Below are 22,253 nucleotides of genomic sequence, written 5' to 3'. Positions count from 1 at the left end.
TCTGCTATGAACAACACAGTGCAATTTACCAATCATTGACCTATATTCCTTCTCATCAATAGACTTAGATTCATCTTCCTTAGACAACTTACAACCTATAACCATTGGTGTCCCAATTGGTTTACAGTCACTCATGCCAAATATCTTCAAAACCTCTTTCACATACTTAGACTGTGTAATGAAAATACCATTCTTCATTTGTTGTATCTACAAGCCTATGAAATTTTTTATTACCCCTACAAAAGACATTTCAAACTCATTTTTTATTTCATCTACAAAACTGTTGCTCATGACATCATACCTCCAAATATAATATCATCAACAAATATTTCACTCACTAGTATTTCATCTCCTTCAGACTTGAGATATATGTTACTATCATTACTAGTTCTTAGAAAGCCTATCTTTATTAGATGTGCATGAAGCCTTTCATATCACACTCTGGGTGCCTGCTTTAATCAGTATAAAGCCTTATGCAATCTGCATACCATGTCTTTCTCATCAGTCAAAGCATAACCATTTGGTTGCTCTATATATACCTCTTATTCTAATATCCCATTCAAAAATGCAAACTTAACATACATCTGATATACCTTGAACTTTTTTATGGGCTCCAAATGCAAGTAAAGTTCTGACACCTTCTGATGAGTATTCAAACACTTAAACAGTCTAAAGATAAGCTAGTAAAACATTTTAACAGACAGACCGGTTATCACACATGCAAACCAAAATGCAAATAAAGCATTCACCCACTGTAACGTCATAAATTGTACGCACTTGCTAAAGTGGTACAATTTAACACCTAGTTTAGCACCCGCCTTGGCGCAGTTGCATTTTGCATTGCATTTCCCCTTTAGCACTTAATTAATTGAATTAATTAGGTCTAAAGGTTCTATTTCATCATCTTCCACATCACAAAGTCGGGCCCTTTCATTAAAGTGTGCCCCTTTCATTTTATTCCTCCAATACATCACTTAATCAAAAACCCTAATTAGGCCCTATTCTGAGCTTGGGGGCTTGATTTCGGGGGTCAAAACATCTCAAAATCACCTGTAACTTCGGGATTCTCTCTAAAATCATCATATCTGACGGCCCTGAAAATTTGGTGAAAAGTTGTCGGGACCGTGGCGCCCGGAGTGCACACGGTCCTAGACATTTTTCCCAAAATTTTAGGAGCGCGATCCAATCATAAAATAAAGCTTAACCCCAAGAAATTGGTGGGATATTCGATCTCTAGGTCGGCCAAAAGATGAAATTGCGACCTAGGGTTTCATACATAAGAGCTCTCTTTCTTCATTTGAAAGGATCGGATTTTTTGTTTCCAGGAACCTCATATGCAGCGAAAGAGCAGATCTTTGAAGACTTCAACATCTTACAACATCCCTCTATCAAGCATTTATCAATTCCATTCATCCATTTAGGGCTTGGAAGACATTGAAGAACAATAGGAGATTACCGACTGAAGATTGGCTTGTACCTCTCCCTTGAGGGTTGGGTATGATTTCATGTTGTTTTCATGTCTTTGCATAAAGCTTCAATATATCCTTCATTCATGCTTTAGATCACTTTGCATCTTGATTTAGAGCAATTACATTATCATTTACAAGCAATTAGGGTTTACTTTCTAGGTTGCTCTAGTTTGCTTTCTTGTATTTTAGGACCTTGCACACACACTAGGTCTGCACACACAATACATTTTACAAAACAACTTGGCTATTCGTGGAGGTGGAAATCATCGAAGCAGGGGTTTGACTAAGGCAAAACCCTATATAGCCGCCCATACCCCCTTTTTCAGATATAAGTGCAGGTTTCGGGACTCGGACGACGCCGCAGGATACAGATCCGGAGAGAACAGGTCGAGACAACACTCTGTATCAAATTGCAGAGCAGAAGACTGGGACAGGGGCATTGGGCACCCTGGTCCTGCTAGGACAGGGGCACTGGGTGCCCTGGTCCCTAGGACAGAGGCGCTGGGCGCCCTGGTCCTCCAGACAGATAGCTTTCAGACAGCTTCCCGACAGTGTTTTAGAGTGCAGAACGACAGTTTCCGGTGTAGTTTTCAGGACAGTGGCGCCCGCGCCCCCGTCCCGCACATTTTCAGTCCGATTTTGACTCTGGGTACACATCTGCATTCTTATTTCATCCTTGTATTTACAGCTTTCCATTGTTTAAGTTCAATTCTGTAATCTTGTTGTTAGCTCATACTTGCATTTTAGGGTTAGGAATTGAACTTGCATAATCTTACCTTTCAATTACAACAAAGGAATAGAAACCCTAATAGGTAGCCCGTGGCTCTCTCTTTCACAAAAAGAAGTAGCCAATTGCGCGATACCTCTAGGCTCTTTCGTATTCCGTAGTGTGTGACAAGAGGTAGGATTAGGGCATGATAACCTAGTCTTGCTTTTTCCCCCACACATTTTGGTGAACCCGACGTGAAACTATCATTGCTTCTTCTTGCATTGCATCTATTAGATCGAGATCTAGATTTAGTGTGTTTTCATTTCATTTTCATTAAAAAGAAAAAAAAAAAAAAGGAGTGTATTTCTTTGCATTGTGTGTTTAAATTTCATGCACTTTTTATTTCAAAATGTCAGACTTTTATTTGCAAAATGTTCATGCTTATGATGATTATTATGAGTATAGCCAAGATGAATTAGATGAAGCTTTAGATGAGTTTTTGAACCCTAAAGATGCCAAACCTTCATTTTACCAAAAACTCATAAACCTTGTTACTATGCCATTTCATTGTGATGAGAAAGATAAGTTGAATGAGTCCTCTCAAGGGTACATTCCTATCAACTCTTCCACTAAATATAGTAACATGGTTGTTTTCAACAATCCCCTCTATGAGGAGATGTCTCCTTTTGAATCAAAAGATAAACCTTTTAATAGATATGATCATGCTTTGTTGGATGATGCTCTTGATGACTTTGTGGCTTTATCGAAATCTTTAAACAAGAACAAGACTTCTAAATTAGTTAACATGATAAACTTGAATGAGCATAAAAAGCCTCTCTTTGAAGTCCAAGGAGCTTATCCTTCTCCCACCTTTCAAAGTCCTAAAACACCTCTCCTTACTGTCCAAGGAGGGTATGATCATGATTCCTTTCGTACTCTGAATAAACCAATCATCACTGTGCAAGGAAGAAAACCTATAAGTCCTTATAATTATGCCAAGCAAATAACTAGAGAGAGTTATCATGCGGTTGCCCATACTTATCATACTAGAAATAATAGGCAGCCTAGTCCTCCTCCTGTTATCCCAGTTTCCCTTCCGAATCCTCAACCAATTCTTCCGCAAGCTCTGCGTATTTTGCAAGTTCTTAGCAAGGAGTATGATCTCATAGAACAACTTAAAGCTACCCCTGCTAAGATATCCCTTTGGGATTTGATTCAAACTTCTTCTGCTTATCATGGAATGTTACAAGATGCCTTGAAAGATTTGAATGCTCCTCCACCGAATACATCTAGTAATATAGCATCTTTGGTTAACTCTGTGATGAATCCTAAAGCTCAAATTGTGTTTACCCAAGATGAGCTGCCTACTAATGAAATCCAACATCAATATGATCCCTTGATGATTGTGGTTATCATGAAAGACACTGCTATAAGGCGAACACTAGTAGATAATGGCTCTGGTCTTAATGTGTGTAGCATTAATCTTTTGCATAAGATGAATGTGGACACATCCTTAATTGAACCGGATTCTCGTCCTATTCGAGGCTTTGATAATGTGGCTAAAACTTCATTAGGTACTATCACCTTACCCATCACAGTGGGGCCTGTTACTTTGCCTACTCCTATCCATGTTATGTCGAGAAATCTAACGTACAACTTGCTACTAGGGAGACCTTGGATTCACAGTATGCAAGCTGTCCCCTCTACATTGCATAGACAAGTTAAATTTATTTATAACAATAAGACATATACCTTGATAGGTGATACCAATTTTCAAGCTTGTTTGCAAACATCTACTTCCAAAGGGGGTGCCTCTAATCCACCCTCATCTAGTGGTGACTCTTTAAACAAGATACCTATCGGTGAATCCTCAATCTCTGATGATCAAAATTCTTTGGATGAGTCTGGAGCTCCTGAAGAAGACTCTTCTCGACTTGAAACTACACATAAGAAGGATTTTGATCCTGAGAAGGTTCTCGCAGACGACGATTGGGGATCCCTTGATTTTAATCCTACCTTTGTGGGTGAATATAAGGTTCCTTCTAGAGAGCTTAAAGTTGAAAAGAAGGAAGAAGCTAAAAATCAATCAATCTTACTCGAACCTATGAGTAATAATTTTGTGGCCGCTTCTCAAACGTCTTCTCCTCACACCTCTAATTATGAAGAGTTTGATTCTTTGTCTTATGAAAAACCACCTTCTCTTCCTGAAATGGCTGATCGTTATGGTCGTGGTTTTCGCATTTTTGCTAAGCATGGGTATCATGGAAATGGTTGCGGTGCTCATGAACAAGGGATAAAAGTTCCTCTAGAGACTAATTTTCACAGTTATGCCTTTGGACTTGGCTATAATCCCTGCAAGCGCACTAAAGCTTCTAAAAGACCATGCATTAGTGTTAATGTTATTTCTACCTCTCTATCAATGCAACACCCCAAGTACATTGATGGGGATCCTTCGTGTGCTTGTGCTTTTGACGTTTTCCCTATCGATGATGCTTTAGCTGAATTTTTAGGAGCATATGACACTCTTCCTCGTTATCATCACAATAGGGGACTCCCTTACTATTTGAACACTGAAGCCTACTTTGGAAAAGAGACGGATAATGATGAGATTGTGAAAGAATTCCCTCAGCTAAAGGATACTCCTCAACAAAGCAATCTTCTCATAAGTGGCACCACTAATGTTAAGATGGATCCTTGCAATGAAGAGAAAGTTATTAAAATTGGAAAATGTTTGGAGGGAGAGGAACAAAAACAATATGAAGATTTATTGCATGAATTCCCCGAGATCTTTGCTTGGACATACTCTGACATGCCTGGTATCGATCCTAAGATTGTTACTCATAACATTGTCTTAGTTCCTGATGCTAAGCCCATGAAACAAAAGATTCGAAAAATGAATCCTAAGGTAGCTTTGCTTGTTAAGGCTGAGATTGAAAAGTTATTGGAGGCTGGATTTATCCACCCTATTGACTATTGCCCATGGATTTCAAATATTGTCGCTGTGGCTAAACCAGATAAAAAAATAAGAATGTGTACTGATTTTTGGGATCTAAATAAGGCTTCTTTAAAAGATGATTTTCCTCTTCCAAACATTGACATGATAGTTGATTCTACGGTAGGACATGCCTTGTTATCCTTCATGGATGGTTTTTCAGGATACAATCAAATTTTTATTAACCCTCAAGATCAATTCAAAACCGCTTTCACTACTCCTTGGGGTACGTTTTGTTGGATAATGATGTCTTTTGGACTTAAAAATGCCGGTGCAACTTATCAACGAGCGATGACCCTTATCTTTCATGATTATATGCATAAGATTTTAGAGGATTATGTTGATGACATTTTAGCCAAATCCTTTCTTCGCATGGATCATATTAAAATCCTTCATCAAATCTTTGAAAGGATTCATAAATATCACATGCGCTTGAATCCCTGAAAATGTGTTTTTGGTGTGGATAGTGGAAAACTATTAGGATTCATAGTTTCGCATCGTGGGATTGAGGTGGACACTAAGAAAATAGATGCTATTGTCAACATGCCACCTCCTAGAAATGTGTCTCAACTTAAAATTTTACAAGGAAAGATTCAAGCTATTCGTAGGTTTGTATCTCAACTTGTGGATCGTACTTTTCCTTTCACTCAACTTCTCAAAAAGAATATCACTTTTCAATGGAATGAGGATTGTCAGCAAGCATTTGAAGATTTAAAAATGTATTTAACTAATCCTCTTATCCTTCGATCGGCTAAACCTTCTAAACCTTTCCTTATTTATACGGCTGCATCCTCTCATGCTCTTGCAGCATTATTGGCACAACATGATAAAGATGGTAAAGAATGTCCGGTTTATTACATAAGTCGTACCTTACTCGATTATGAGACCCGATATTCTGCGATAGAAAGACAATTCTTGGCCTTGGTGTTTGCGACTCAAAAATTGAGACATTATCTCTTAAACTCAGAAGTCCACGTCATGGTAAACTTTGATCCGTTGAAGCATCTTTTCTCTAAAACTGATTTATCAGGATGCCTGGATAAGTGGGTTATGATGTTAACTGAATTTGACCTTAAATTTGTTTCACAAAGAGCAATCAAAGGGCAAGCGTTGACCGATCACCTAGCTGAGGCCCCTTCACCTTTCTCCTTCCTTAACCCTGAGTCTTTTCCTGACGACTTCATCCTTTGTATAGAGAAAGATGAAACTTGGGAGTTATACTTTGATGGCTCTAAGTGTCGTACGGGATCGGGGGCAGGTGTTGTTCTGATTTCTCCTACAAAGAAACCCATTCCCTTATCCTATCGTCTAAATTTCCTATGTACCAATAACATTGCTGAGTATGAGTCTCTTATAGCGGGAATAAAAGCAGCCTTAGCTCTGAACATAAAACACATACATATCTATGGAGATTCGCAATTGATTATAAGACAAGTAACAGGAATATATCAAGCAAAACAAGACAAATTATCACAATATAAAGACCTTGCCATATCTTTATTACAAAAATTTGATTCTTATACCATGGAGCCTGTTCCTCGAAAAGATAATCGACATGCGGATGCAATGGCATGTGTGGCTTCTCTTGTATCTTTAGAGGACCCTGTGGTTGATCTTAAATTTGTTATTCACAACCTTATTTCTCCAGCTATTGTAGACGATCCTACTCTGGTAACATGTTGTGACTTTATAGACTCAGATGAATGGTACTCGCATATCGTAAGATATTTGACCAATGGTACCTTTCTTGATTCTGCTAATAGAAACACTAGGGCTAGAATCCGCAAGTTGTCTACTAGATATATCATTCTTTCTAATGTCCTTTACCGAAGGGGTTATGATGGTCTTCTCCTTCGCTATCTTAACAAATCAGAAATCCCCGTTGCTCTTGAAGAGGCGCATTCAAGTGCCTGTGGGGGGCATTTTGGAGGCAAATCCTTGGTTCATAGATTGCTTTGTATGGGATACTATTGGCAAACTATGCAGAAGGATTCTTTTTCATTTGTTAAGAAATGTCATCAATGTCAACAACATAATAATCTGATTCATGCTCCTGCCCAAGAACTCCGTTCTCAAGTAGCTTCTTGGCCTTTTTCCGCATGGGGTTTGGATCTTATTGGTAAAATCTCTCCTCCTTCATCTCAAGGACACACCTTCATTATAACCGCAACAGATTACTTTACGAAGTGGGTAGAAGCTATTCCCCTTCGCTCTACCACTGCTGAAGTGATTTGTCAATTTCTTCTAGAAAACATCATTTCTCGATTCGGGATACCAACTACTATAATCTCAGATAATGGGACATCATTTAAGAACAAGGACGTGAAGAAATTCCTCGAGAAGTATCATATAAAACATCAATTTTCTACACCATACTATCCTCAGTCAAATGGTCAAGCCGAATCATCCAATAAAATAATCGAACAAATTCTTCGCAAAACCATGAATAAGCATGGTAAGGATTGGAGTAACCAGCTAATCTATGCTCTTTGGGCCTACCGAACGAGTGTGCGAATTGCTACGGGAACTACTCCTTATAATCTTGTTTATGGTGTTGACGCTATTATGCCTTTAGAGTTAGAGATTCCATCACTTAGGGTTTCTCTCAAAGGTATAGTAGATGATGACTCTTATAGAGAACAACGAATTCAACAGCTTGAGATGCTTGATGAACAGCGTATAAACGCTCTTGAGCATATTCAAGCGTATCACAAAACTCTACAACGAAGCTATAATGATAAGGTTATTCAACGTTCCTTCTCAGTAGGTGACTTAGTCCTCTATGAGAATCAACGCAATGTGAATGCCTTACCTGCAAAAAAGGGAAAATTCAGTCCTAATTGGCTTGGACCATACATCGTTATTGAGGATTATGGATCAGGTGCTTACAAAATAGTGGATGTAGACAGTACGCCTCTTAAAGAACCTATAAATGCTATGCACTTGCATAGATAGTATGCTTAATTCTTCATTCCTTATTTATCTTCTTTTCAGTTCTTCAACATTGGGTAATATGTTAGTATCTCCTAATTAGAGCAAAATAGAATTAAATGTTATGATGTTTAATCTATATTGCTTCGTTCTTGACAAGCATGTTTCCTTACTTCATAGTTTGTCTTGAATTCATTTATGTAAGTTGTAAAAGATTTACATTTCCATTATGCTAGCATATTATACAGTGTCTTTATGTGTTAAGTAGAATCGTATCATGTTGTGTTTAAGTTCAAAATTAAATCACGTTAGTTATATGATTCTTAGACTTAATGCATATTTCTTCCCTATCATCAATGTAGTACTTGATTAAATATTTAATTAAGTCACACATGTATCAATTTAATCATGGGGCATTGAGAAATCAATCATATGGAAATTAAATTCTGAACATACATGTACATTTACCAAATGTATTAGATTTAATCAAAGCAAAATATACATTGTTTTAAGCATTAAAGATAACACATTTGAGACAAAAGAGAAGCATGTATATATACATATATATATGTGGATCGTATACAAATATAGGTCACTATACATCCAAAATATGACCTCTCCTACATCATAAAATCATCTCCTATCCCTAGGACTAGTGGCTGGAGAGTGTCCACTGGACGCTCCCTCCTGATCTGGCCATGAAGGTGGACCCATGGGTGTGTAGCGTGATACAGACCGTGAGTGACTTCGAGAGGAACTCCTACGATCCCTATCCATAAGGATCGCGCGATAGGTGGTAGCCTCGGCCTGAGCTGCTGCTAGATCTCGTCGCGCCCGCTGAAGGTCCTCTGATAGGACTCTCTCTCTCTCCCTCCATATGTCTACTTGAACTCAGAATGGGGAAAACAAGTCCTCGTGTCGACTTGCGTTCCCCTAAGGCCTATAGGCAATCTGTGAGGAACTGGGGATCTGTGCTATCGTGGAAATGTCTGTCACTGCCTGCTGAATCAGGGAACGCCACTCCTGCACATTAGCTGTGGTAGTAGAATAGATTTTTGTATTAGTACCATTCTATATCATCAAAACATTAATAATCAATTTAAACCTACTATACCTGGGTCTCCCTCGCACTAGTAGGGATCATGATATGGTAGCATCTATTATTGGGATCTACTAGGCTCCCCTCGCTCGACTAATCTATGCACGATGGGTGTAGGCTGGACGGTACTAGGAATAGGTCTTTGTATCGCCTCATGTTCCCCCTGTTGGGGAATAAGAGGAGGATCCAGAGCTATGGTATCATCCCTTGAATGGTGAGGAGCTGCATCTGACTCCTCCCCATCATCTCTATCCTCATCTGCATCCTCATCCTCATCTGCATCTGACTCCTCATCATCAGTTCTCTCCTCCTCATCCTCATCTCCATTTGTGTCCTCCTCCTCCTCAGTGCTGGGCTAATCACCTGTAGGTGGATCAAGATCTCCTGCCTCCTCATGACCCTCTCCCTCCTCCGGCTCCTCTGACCTGGATCCCTGGTCCTCATCTCGGTCTCCATGTCTCCATGGGCCTGGATGGCCTGTTGGGTGATCCGGTGGAAAGATAGGACCTGGATATGATCTCATAAACCATGAGACATACCTGCACTATGCTCCAGGCTCTGCAGAATAATCAGTGACTACATCCTGATCAGATCCCTCTATATCTGTAGTCTCGATGTCATCTATCGTCGGTCTCGCTACTGCTCTAGGTCTGGGAAGGACCCGTGAGTGTCGAGTATAGATGGGCACATCGGTTGGAACACATTGCTCTAGCCCGAACTACCTCCATACTCGGTCAAAGTAGAAAGGGACTATGATGTGTGAATATCGTCCCTGCAGTAGGTGATTCCTCTGTAAGCATGCCAACTATCTCTCCATCCCATCCCATCTGTGCATCCACAGGTAAGGTCTCCACACTGTCACCTCGGCTGTCAGTCTATCAAAAATCACTCTCCAATATAACAAATCTCCAAATCTCCACTCGCTGGTAAGTTGATAAGCAAACACCCTAGGTCGCTCGCTAGCCGTACTCAGTGAAAAGCCAACAGGCCTGGTGCATGTGAAGTGCTCTAAAATCCATACCTGCAGAAGTGTGCATGTCATCAAACTGCAACCCTGTCCAAATACATACTCCTCGAGGTCGTGGTAGAGATGTGCAAGCATACTCTGACCCCAAGCATACACTCTCCTATGTCTCTCCATCGCTCTGATGCACCATGTGAGACCCCCATGCATGTGCGTGCCTCACCCATTAGGGCAAACGACTAGTGCTATGATGGCGATCATAAGGCGTCTCAGAAGGGGTACCTCCCCTGTAGGATGTAAGAGCCAGCTGACCATGATGCGACCTCTCATCTCGCTTGGCATGACTCTCCCTATGCAATATACCTTCTCCCTCTGATGATCCTCTGCTGACCAATCGGTCGCATATGTAACAATCGCTCCTCTGATAGGAAAACGAAGTATACGGTACACATCCTCGAGTGTAACCGTCAGCTCCCCTACTGGAAGATGAAATGTGCATGTGTCAGGATCCCATCGCTCCATCAAGGCCATCAGCATTGCAGGATGGAACCGAATGGTTGGCATGAGGATCACATACCATAATCCTACTATTGACAATGTGTCTCTCTCTGCCTGAGTAAGCCGCGGAATCTGATCTTGCAAACTGCGAAGAATATGTCTTGCTATATGCTCTCTCATGTACGGAAGGCCCTGCAACACAAAAACATAACTGTAATCAGCACTCGATCATCAAAATCACTCATGCAAACTATCGAACATCGTATGCCAAGCCCTGTCAGGGACCATGGTGCCTTGGTTGGGACCATGGCGCCCTGAGGGGACCATGGTGCCCTGTCAGGGACCATGGCACCCTGGGGGGACCAGGGTGCCCCACAGGGACCATGGCACCCTAGGGGGACCATGGCGCCCTGGGTGGGGCCCGGGTCAGCCTTCAGGGCCCGCAAACGATCACAGAAAAGTCAAAATGCGAAAAATCAAAAGTCAAATGTTCAGTCAACTCACCTCGTCCAGTGGCTCGTCGTCAATCACGGCCTGGCGCAGGATCTCAACCCTCGTGGGATGCTCTGGTCATTGTGAAGGCATGATGATGGCTATGTGGGCTCCACTGCAATGAACAGTACTCAGAATCAACAAAGTGACAAATGCAAATGTCTCTTTCAAGGTATATACGTTCATTCCTTTACCTTTACTTTCAAAACCCTAATTTTCCTCTTTCACTCATTTCATCATAACTTGAGTTTGGGAGATGCGATTTTCGAACCGTTTGTTGCGTAGGAATTGTATTTTCATTCCCCTACTCTCGAGATGTTCCAAAAAGTTCTCTGATAAAGCCTTTTTGGTGAACATCCCTCATCAATACTCTCTTACAGAATTTGTCATAAGTAAACACGCTACCCTGTTTCACCTCCCTAATAAGCAAGTTGAAATAGGGGGGGGCATATAGCTACTCACAAATTTCATCACTTTCCTTAGTAAGAATTAGGTGATTTTTGTGATGTAACGTGTGTTTTGTAGGGTGCGGTTCCTAACTGTGTACTGCAGATACTGCTGGGGGCTTCGTCCGACAACTTATGGATATATCCTTTTTTCAAATAATGTTTACTTTTCTGTACTTTAGCTTGCATATGCACGTAGTACTCATATGACCACTAAAGTGGGGGCTAAATGTAACATCATAAATTGTATGCACTTGCTAAAGCGGTACAATTTAACACCTAGTTTAGCACCCACCTTGGCGCAGTTGCATTTTGCATTGCATTTCCCCTTTAGCACTTAATTAATCAAATTAATTAGGTCTAAAGGTCTATTTCATCATCTTCCACATCACAAAGTCGGGCCCTTTCATTAAAGCGTGCCCCTTTCATTTTATTCCTCCAATACATCACTTAATCAAAAACCCTAATTAGGCCCTATTCTGAGCTTGGGGGCTTGATTTCGGGGGTCAAAACATCTCGAAATCACCTGTAACTTCGGGATTCTCTCTAAAATCATCATATCTGACGGCCCTGAAAATTTGGTGAAAAGTTGTCGGGACCGTGGCGCCCGGAGTGCACATGGTCCTGGACATTTTTCCCAAAATTTTAGGAGCGCGATCCAATCATAAAATAAAGCTTAACCCCAAGAAATTGGTAGGATATTCGATCTCTAGGTCGGCTAAAAGATGAAATTGTGACCTAGGGTTTCATACATAAGAGCTCTCTTTCTTCATTTGAAAGGATCGGATTTTTTGTTTCCAAGAACCTCATATGCAGTGAAAGAGTAGATCTTTGAAGACTTCAACATCTTACAACATCCCTCTATCAAGCATTTATCAATTCCATTCATCCATTTAGGGCTTGGAAGACATTGAAGAACAATAGGAGATTATCGACTGAAGATTGGCTTGTACCTCTCCCTTGAGGGTTGGGTATGATTTCATGTTGTTTTCATGTCTTTGCATAAAGCTTCAATATATCCTTCATTCATGCTTTAGATCACTTTGCATCTTGATTTAGAGAATTTACATTATCATTTACAAGCAATTAGGGTTTACTTTCTAGGTTGCTCTAGTTTGCTTTCTTGCATTTTAGGACCTTGCACACACACTAGGTCTGCACACACAATACATTTTACAAAACAACTTGGCTATTCGTGGAGGTGGAAATCACCGAAGTGGGGATTTGACTAAGGCAAAATCCTATATAGCCACCCGTACCCCCTTTTTCAGATATAAGTGCAGGTTTCGAGACTCGGACGACGCCGCAGGATATAGATCCGGAGAGAACAGGTCGAGACAGCACTCTGTATCAAATTGCAAAGCAGAAGACTGGGACAGGGGCGCTAGGCGCCCTGGTCCTGCCAAGACAGGGGCGCTGGGCACCCTGGTCCTTGGGACAGAGGCACTGGGCACCCTGGTCCTCCGGACAGACAGCTTTCAGACAGCTTCCCGATAGTGTTTCAGAGTGCAGAACGACAGTTTCCGATGCAGTTTTTAGGACAGTGGTGCCCGCACCCCCGTCCCGCACATTTTTAGTCCGATTTTGAGTCCGGGTACACATCTGCATTCTTATTTCATCCTTGTATTTACAGCTTTCCATTGTTTAAGTTCAATTCTGTAATCTTGTTGTTAGCTCATACTTGCATTTTAGGGTTAGGAATTGAACTTGCATAATCTTACCTTTCAATTACAACAAAGGAATAGAAACCCTAATAGGTAGCCCGTGGCTCTCTCTTTCACAAAAAGAAGTAGCCAATTGCGTGATACCTCTAGGCTCTTTCGTATTCCATAGTGTGTGACAAGAGGTAGGATTAGGGCATGATAACCTAGTCTTGCTTTTTCCCCCACACACCCACAAAAGCAATACAACTATAACACAAGATATTTGACGTGGAAACCCAAATGGGAAAAACCACGGTGAGATGGAACTCACAAGTCACTATCTGTAGAATAGAAACCAGACTGGTTAAGGTCTTACAATGTTCTTCACCAGAATAGATCCTATTAGGAATCTCAATCTCTGTTAGGAGATAAGTCCAATCAAGGACTACCGTGCTAGAGGATTTTAGATTCACAGAGGTGAACCACCTTGTTAGAGGATTTTACAAAAGGCTTTTGGGCCTACCTGGGTAAGGGCTATAGACTTGTCAAAGATGTGAGTAATCAACAAGTGTTTGATCTATCTAATAGCACAGATTGCTCAGTTAAATCCTTGATAACTTGTTCTTAATGCACTACTGCATTACTTCAGTCTTCTACACATTCATATTCTTTCCAACTCCTCAACTTCCTTAAACCCTTGCCGCAACATCAACTATCACAACAATAACAACAAACCCCTAAAACCCTAGACATGATGTCCTTATAAAGGAAACCGATTTCATGTCAGTCCAATGGGATTGCATTACAATTTCCTAGGTTCAATGACCCTGGACATACTAGGTAGTATGTCACAAAAAGAATCACTACAGTGTCAGCACCATCAAACAATCGGTGGATTGGTAACTCATCACAAAATGCCGGTTGGTAACTCATCAGAGAGTATTACCGGTTCATACAAAAATGAAGACTGGTAGAAATGTGTTATGCCGCTTTAATTCCTTGTACCGCTTGGTATCCACAAACCGCTTGAGGTGAACATGCCGCTTTAGACCGGTAAACATATTCTGCAAAACATCAATAGTCTAAAGACTATAATACAACATACCTACACCATACTAGTTGGAACAGATACCGATTGTGCTCTAACTCATACATATAAAGAGGATCTTAATGTAAGTGTGTGTCCATCAATGACAATCACAACATGAACATCAAAAAAGCCAACAATCTCCCCCTTTGGCATTGATGGCAACACTTAGGAAAATAAAATTTTGTCATCTAAGTGTTTTACAACAAAAACATGCCATTAGCAAAATTGCTCCCCCTAAGCATATACACTATCCCTTAATCCATACAATTTATAGCAATTTTGCATGTAGATCATAAACATTGAGATATTAGAGTATATAGCATATATCAAAGCATATAACAAAATTTTAAGTACCAGATACTACTCCCTTATACTTCTCCAAAATAGAATACTTTTCCTCCTTTGCCAACAATGAGAAAGTACCACTAAACAACCCTGTTTCTATTTGATATATAAAAATAATAAAAGTTTGTGACAATAAGGAATAGTACTTGTCAAAAATAGATTTATAGTCCTACAAGAATTGCTTCATTGATAGAGACTAGGACTCAAGTAGGGAGGTGGCCACTTCTTTCTCTGTTTGCATCTGGGAGACCTGTTCTTCCATGGCATCAACTGTGCTCATCTCCTGCGTAACTATCAAGGCATCCAGGTTCAGATAACACTTCTAAAGAATTTGAAGACATGGAAGTAAAACCAGTTGTAGCTCCTACAAATCTCTAGTTCGTGTGCTAATCTCTTGCTCCATTTTGGCTAACTGGATATGAAACTGGTGAATGGTTTTCCCATAGATTGTAAAGGAATCATAAGGTGGCTTGAATGTGCTCAAGTAAGACTGTAAATCTGTTTGAAGCTTTTGCTTCTGAACTAGTACATCATCATAGAATAGATGGGGTTGGCAGATTTTGCTAAGTAGCAGATTTCCCTCATCTAAAGCGTCCCTTATATCCTTTTGGTCTTTCTGCAGTTCAGATCGGAGCTCATTCAACTTATTTACCAGAGCAATGTTAAGAGCTTTTTGATGCTCTTTCTTAACACTTGTCAAAACTGCTTCTTCCAGGCTCTGCACCTGATCATCCACTACTGTGCATAGTAGCTTAAGCTTTGCTAGTGATGATTCAGTGTTGGGAAGATTTGTACCGGGTATCAAACCGGTAAGTGTGTCCATAGCTGCTTGAATTATATCTTGCTCCTTCTTCCTTCGAATGATTTCAAGGTGCTCTTGAGCAACCTTGATGCTCTGCATTAGCTCTGATTCACTTGTAGATTGGAGATCTATAGGACTGGAGAGGTCAGCCAGTTTGGCTTGACTCCCGGTTGCCTTCGGAGTCTCCATCTAGGTGCTCTTCACCGCTTCTCCTGCCTCTTCCGCTTTCTTCTTCTTCGCTTCTCTCCTCTTCTCTGCTTCCTTGTCCTCCTCAACCTTTTTCTTTTCTTCTTCCTTCTTCTTCTCCTGTTCCTATCTTCTTTTTCCTTCTTCTTCTTTTCATCTTCTAGCTTTTTTTTCTCCTCTTCATCCTTCTTCTACTTCTCCTCTTCATCCTTCTTCTTCTTTTCCTCTTTAGCTTTCTTCTTCTTCTCCTCTTCATCCTTCTTCTTCTTCTTTTCCTCTTCATCTTTCTTTTTCTTTTCCTCTTCATCATTTTTCTTTTTCTCTTCTTCCTTCTTTGTCTGCTTCTCCTCTTCAACCTTCTTCCTCTTCTCTTCTTCTTCCTTTTTCCTCTGCTCGGCCTCTTTCTTTGCTGCTTCCTGACCATCCTCAGCTTTCTTCTCCTATTCAGCCTATTGCTCTTGACCTATTGCGTCAGATGGTATCTCCTAGGTAACATCTTCTCCGTCTAGGGCATCGACATCAATAGTGTCGACCAGTTCATCAACCAGGTTTCCTTCATCATCAAATGCTTCATCTGGTTTGGATATAACTGGTTCTTTCTCAGCTTGCTGGTTGGCTTCAGCCAATCGATGCATCTTCAGAGCATCTAAGGCATGAGTGTGTGTATCCTTGAGCACTTCCTTACCTTTTCCTTCTAGTAACATGAGTCTTCTTCTTCTCATGAAGAAAAGACCTTTGTATTTGTTTATTACATCGAACAGTTCCGAATTTGATATATTAGGAAAGTGTTCAGCAAAACTTTTTCTCTCATTTCCTATTCCCTCTTTATGGCAATGCACCATTTATTGTCTAAGGACTTATACAAAGAATCCGGTGTTTCAGATCTAATTTCATAAGGGGACCGGTCATTAATACACAAATATTGAATTATTTCTTTTTCCACCGCCTCCTTTTCATCATCATTAAAGTCATCAAAATAATCAATTAAATCATTCAATACTTTTCTCCTAATGTTTTTGATAGTTCTTTGACAATGTGTCAAAGGTTTGTAGGAGGAGATATCTATATTTACCGGTGCTGAAGATGCCAGTTCATTCTTGGTCTTCTTCTTCGCTTGATGAGTTTTCTTTGGCTTTTCCTCATACATAGTTTCCTCTGAGTCTGGAGAGGTGTTCCTTGTCTTTCTCTTTCTCTAGAACACTTTAGTTGGTGTAGCTTCTAGTTTCTTCTTAGCTGGTGACCGCTTGGTTACTTTGGGAGTAGCAGTAGTAACCGGTGCGGATGTTGCAGGCACTGTCTTTGCCTTCTTCTTTGTTGGTCCTTTCTCTTTCATTGCTAGTGGTTCCTCAGCCGGTGCTATCCTCTCTAGGTAGGTGTCTGTTCTCTTCGCCTTAGGATCAAGTGGTGAGGCAATAAGGGTAGAGGCATACCCTTCCAACATGTCATACATCACCTCATAGCCCATTGGCTCCACTTCTTCCATTCTAGGCTCAACAACCTCCATTATGCATTTGTCTACTTGGATGGTGAAACAGATGTCATCTTCATATTTCTTGATGATATCACCTGAGATCCTCATCCTTTGGCTCATTTTTCATTTGAACTCATCAAAATACTTGTTCAGAACTTCAAGATAACCGATTACTACTACTTGCAAACTTTCCTTTATCTATTTGGTAACTAGTTGGTCCACAGACCACTGAATGTCTCCCACTCCTATGAAGTATCCTTGAAAGTAAAAGAACAACCCAACCAATAGTTGTCCAAACTTGAACCTCACTGCATTATCTTGTTTGATTGATTTTAGGTTTAATAGGAGTTGCCTCTGCATACCGATGCATAGATCGAATGACGCATCCTCCTTTATTATCCGGTAAGTGGCATTTACCACTGCAACAGATACAGAGTTGATTCTGCTAGCTGAGAACGTCTGGTAGCCTATCACCATGCAAGCATACTTAACCAAATCATCCTTGATTGAATTTACAGTCATGCCCCGTGAGTCACTCACTGAATTGGTGAGCTTGGACATCTCAGTTTTGCTAACTGTCCTTAGAGCTGGTACTTCCCCTGTATTGTAGAAACTGATGACTGCATGAATTGCCTGCAGCGTGATATCATGCATCCTCTCCAAGTACATTTTGTCACCATGGACCCTGCTTAGAATAATCCTTATATGATCTTCTGTGAAATCCTCCAGGAAGTAAACAACATTGTGGAGTTTCTTCTTCTCTAGAATACTATACTCAGGTTTGATCATCTTATCTTGTCCATAAAACAAACCTAGCTGGGTATGGATAGCTAGAGACCCTAGGTCTTCGAGTTTAGAATCAATATAATCTGAGATTCCCTCTTCTACTATCACTCCAGCTGGAACTTGTGATAGGGAATTATACGTTGACTTCCGTTCAATAAAACTTTCAGACTCAATAGATGCACTAGAACTGGTATGAGATGCGAAAGCCATTGTAGAAATTTTAAGGACTCAAGAAATACATTTTAAAACACACAAAATTAGGGCTTTCCGATTCTCCTTCACTCCTCACTTTGTCGGTAGCTGAACCACTGCTTTGTGTTCTCCACTTGACCGTTTGCTATTTGAATTTGAATCTCCTTCATGGTTTCTCAATTTCTCCAAATCTCTGCTCAAATTTCCTTTTCGTCGCTCTGCTCTTTGAAAAACTTTTTTTCGCTCAAAAACTGATACTGAGAAATGATTTCAAAAATGCTTTTAAACATAGTCCTCACCCACCATCATTAATGCTCCTCCATTAGGGCATAAACCCTAATTTGCCTTTTTACCATTTCCAGTCTTCTGCCAAGCGACAAGTATCATATACCGGTTAAGATCTTTTGTCGGTATAAACTGGGGGTTCGAAAACATATTGCCATTTGCTCCCCCTAAGCTTTTTGAAGCTTAGTTTGCCGGTTCTGATATCTCCACAGTAGGTGTAGAAACCGGTTCCTCTTCCAACATTACTGGTTTCCTCTTCCAGGTTTTGTTCATGTCCGCTTGAATTGTTTCAACATCAATTCCTCCTTCCAGAGTGACCGATATATCATTAGATATACTCTTTCTGCTTCTACAGAATCTTGCAATGTGACCTGGTTTGTTGCAATGATAGCAAACCAATCCAGGTGCTCTCCAAGGCCCATTATTTATGTTTCCATTCTTCCTTCTACATGTTGCAGCAGTGTGACCATGACCATGACATACCATACAGTTTGCTCTCCATCCAATTGCCATTTGATAGCCACCACTTCTTGGCTGATGATTGAAGACATTAAACCAGTTGTGGTTCCGATTCACAAAAGGTTCAGGACCAACTCCTTGGGTCCTTTGAGGATATCTTCCAGTGTTATTCATAACAGACCTGCATTCAAATGCTCTATGCCCAAACTTGTTGCATGCATAACAATGACCATTGAAATTATTGGATCTAGGTACATTGTTAATAAAGTAAGGAAAATTATTGTAGGCTTTGCTCCTACATACATTGGCAGTGTGTCCTTCTTTAAGATAGTTAAAGCACACAAGTTTGAATTTTTGTTTACCTTTTTCTTTGAATGTTAGTTGCTTCTTTGATGCTTCGGCATTTGTACCAGAGGTCTCACCTTCCTCATGACTAGTATAGCCAAGTCCATCTGTATTCTTGACCAGTTTGGCAGATTCAAGCTTTTGCTCTAGCTTGACAATGCTCTTGTTGAACTTAGCAAGTACTTCCTTTGACTCAGAGAGTTCTTTGGAAATAGCAGCATTTGTTTTCATCAGGTTTTCATTCTGAGAGATGGCACTATTCAGTTCACCTTGCATGTCGTCCTTTTCCACTTTGGTAGCATGGAGTTGAGTAGTTAGGGCACTAATCTCTTGTTTCAGCTTGGAGATCTCACAATCTCTTTCTTTCATTAGGTCTTCAGTTTTTCTCCTGTTCTCAAGCTCTTGACACATTCGGATAGTCAGTCCTTCCAACTCCTTTCTCAGGTTGGAGTTTGATTCATTCAACTTATTTACTTCTGCAATTAGGGCTTCCATGTCTGCTTCATCTGCAGAACTATTTTCAGATAGCTCCATCAGCTTTTTTGCATGTTCTCTCCTTTTTGCTTGAGATGCCTTGTATTTGACCATAAGATCATCATAGGCTTGCTCAGACTGAGTGAGCCATTGAGTAAGTTCCCTTAAGGTGTATTCCCCCATATCTCTTTCCAAGTAGTTAAACTTATAGAAAGGTAGGCTTTGATACCAATTGATGAGTACTAAGAGGGGGGGTGAATTAGTATGCCAAAAAACACAACACTCAAACACTTAAACAGTCTAAAGATAAACTGGTAAAACAGTTTAACAGATAGACCGGTTATCATACATGCAAACCAAAATGCAAATAAAGCATTCACCCACAAAAGCAATACAACCATAACACAAGATATTTGACGTGGAAACCCAAATGGGAAAAACCATGGTGAGATGGAACTCACAAGTCACTATCTGTAGAATAGAAACTAGACCGGTTAAGGTCTTACAATGTTCTTCACCAGAACAGATCCTGTTAGGAATCTCAATCTCTGTTAGGAGATAAGTCCGATCAATGACTACCTTGCTAGAGGATTTTAGATTCACTGAGGTGAACCACCTTGTTAGAGGATTTTACAAAAGGCTTTTGGGCCTACCCGGTTAAGGGCTACAGACTTGTCAAAGATGTGAGTAATCAACAAGTGTTTGATCTATCTAATAGCATAGACTGCTCGGTTAGAGCCTTGACAACTTGTTCTTAATGCACTACTGCATTACTTCAGTCTTCTACACATTCATATTCTTTCCAACTCGTCAACTTCCTTAAACCCTTGCCGCAACGTCAACTAAACCAACAATAACAACAACCACCTAAAACCCTAGACATGATGTCCTTATAAAGGAAACTAATTTCATGTCAGTCCAATGGGATTGCATTACAATTTCCTAGGTTCAATGAACCTGGACATACTAGGTAGTACGTCACAAAAAGCATCGCTACAGTGTCAACACCGTCAAACAATCAGTGGATTGGTAACTCATCACAAAATGCCAGTTGGTAACTCATCAGAGAGTATTACTAGTTCATACAAAAATGAAGACTGGTAGAAATGTGTTATGCCACTTTAATCCCTCATACCGCTTGGTATCCACGAACCACTTGGGGTCAACATGCCGCTTTAGACCAGTAAACATATTCTGCAAAACATCAATAGTCTAAAGACTATAATACAACATACCTACACCATACCGGTTGGAACAGTTACCGGTTGTCCTCTAACTCATACATATAAAGAGGATCTTAATGCAGGTGTGTGTCCATCAATGACAATCACAACATGAACATAAAAAATGCCAACACCTTCTAGTATTGCTATTGGTGCAAATGTTTTGCCATAATCTTATCCTTCTTCTTGCGCATACCCCTTGTAGACTAATCTTGCCTTGTTGCAAACTACAACACCATCTTCATTCAACTTGCTCCTGTAAACCCATTTAGTGATAAATAATGATAAACAACAGATACCTCAATCGGTACTAAGAGGGGGGGGGGGGGGTGAATCAGTACAGGTAAAAACTCTCTTAACAACTTATCTAGCTAAAGCAAAACCAACTGGTTATCACCATTACTGAACTTAACCATGGCGATACCGGTTAAACACAATAAGACACCAGACACCATAAAACGATAGGTCTGAATACTTCAAGTATGATCAATTATGCAACATCAACTTCACCCATAAACATATGCGTGTGGTATACTAAAAATACCATAACCTATTAACCCTACATGCATAATGTTTCAACCAAATACTTCATAAACATCACATAAAAAATGAATAACACATAACTCACAGATTTTTCACATGGAAACCCAAATGGAAAAATCCATAGTGGGGATGAATACCCACAAGCTTGTTTTGAACTCTTTTGAAGCTCGCCCTATTAGGAGCCTAGTCCGGTTAAAGACTTTAGAAAAAGGCTATGCTAGGAAATGATCCTGTTAGAGATCACCCAGTTAAGGGATGGCTATATACCCTGTTAAAGGTTACCTCGCTAGAGGATTTAAAGAACTCAATGATCTTGAGTCACCTGGTTATAGGTTTTACAATAATCCTATTAAAGCTACCCGGTAAAGTGATTTTCCATCTGTTAAAATGATTAGAAGACAACAGGAAAAACTATGATCTGATAACAACACTACATGCCAAGGCAGATCCTTTTCATATCCTCTACTTTGCAATCACACTCTGCAGTTTCCCTCTTACTGGTCTGGCAAGTATCAAGTATCTCTTCACTCGGATACATATACACAACATTTTCCAGCAACTTTTCAATAACAAACATCATCGACCTTATAGACAACAGATAGGTCAGTAACATAAACCCTAAACCCTAAGCATCTTAGGTTTACAACATAGGTGGTCCAATCCCAACCATCCAAACATATTGCATAGAGCATTAGAATTTCAAACAGATCACAAGACAATTTGCATTGTTCATTCATCACCACACATGGGTATCAGTAACCCATCATGCTTTCTTCTCATAACACTAAGAAGAATGATCATTCTCAAGG

Source organism: Cryptomeria japonica, chromosome 1 (genome assembly GCF_030272615.1).
Source record: "Cryptomeria japonica chromosome 1, Sugi_1.0, whole genome shotgun sequence".
Lineage (NCBI taxonomy): Eukaryota > Viridiplantae > Streptophyta > Pinopsida > Cupressales > Cupressaceae > Cryptomeria > Cryptomeria japonica.
This window is presented reverse-complemented; position numbering follows the sequence as displayed.